Source organism: Maniola hyperantus, chromosome 6 (genome assembly GCF_902806685.2).
Source record: "Maniola hyperantus chromosome 6, iAphHyp1.2, whole genome shotgun sequence".
NCBI lineage: Eukaryota > Metazoa > Arthropoda > Insecta > Lepidoptera > Nymphalidae > Maniola > Maniola hyperantus.
This window is the reverse complement of record NC_048541.1, coordinates 3,017,552-3,018,620: the sequence shown is the minus strand read 5'-3', so window position 1 is coordinate 3,018,620 and position 1,069 is coordinate 3,017,552.

Here is a 1,069-nt window from a genome sequence, read left to right as displayed (position 1 = left end):
ACATTTTTTCACAGCCAATCAAATGGCAGAATTTCTTGACGATTGCGATAGCCATGAAATTGTTATTCTTACACAATTGGGGGGCAGGTTATTCCTTCATTTTTGTTATTCGTTATCATTAGAAACTTTGGTCTAAGTATTTTATTTTACTGACAATGTACTCCTCCTCCTGACAATGTAATCCTCATTCCATAGAATGCAATATATTCTAGACTAGCTTATGCTTGCGACTTCACAAATTTCAAACCCCTATTTCACCCCCTTAGGGGTTGAATTTTCAAAAATCCTTTCTAAGCAGATGCCTACGTCATAATTGCTATCTGCATGCCAAATTTCAGCCCGATCCGTCCTGTAGTTTGAGCTGTGCGTTGATAGATAAGTCAGTCAGTCAGTCACCGTTTCCTTTTATATATTTAGATGAAATACCTTGTATGGATTCAGACATTTTATAAACACTTCATCTAAATTTGTCACATAATTCACTACCCATGTTATAAATACGAAAGTTTGTTTGTTTGTTGGTTCGTCCCTCAATCACGCCGGAACGGATCGATGCTATTTTTAGCATGGATACAGTTAAAGACAGAGCGACACTTTCAGGGAGAGAGTGACACATCACTTTTCAGAGTCTTTAGCTACCCATGCATAAAATCACGTCGATGCGTTGCTCCGTTGCGACGTGATTGAAGGACAAACCAACAAAGCAACAAACAAACACACTTTCGCATTTATAATATGGGTTGTGATAATAAACAAGGCTTACAAGATAAAAAAATATCATACAATATTTATAAACAAATAATTTAAGTAACTCTGTACAAGACAGAGAACGGTCATACTAAGCTCTTCCGCTCTTCCGGTATGGGTTTCCGGGCCTGTTCCTCCATCTCCTGCTGCTTGAAGCGCGCGTACAGCGCACTAGTACCCAGCACGATAATGTTGCAACGTGATTGAAAGACAAACCAAAAAACAAACACACTTTCGCATTTATAATATGGGTAGTGATAATAAACAATGAGCCTTACAAAGTAAAAAAATATTATACAATATTTGTATGTAAATAATTTAA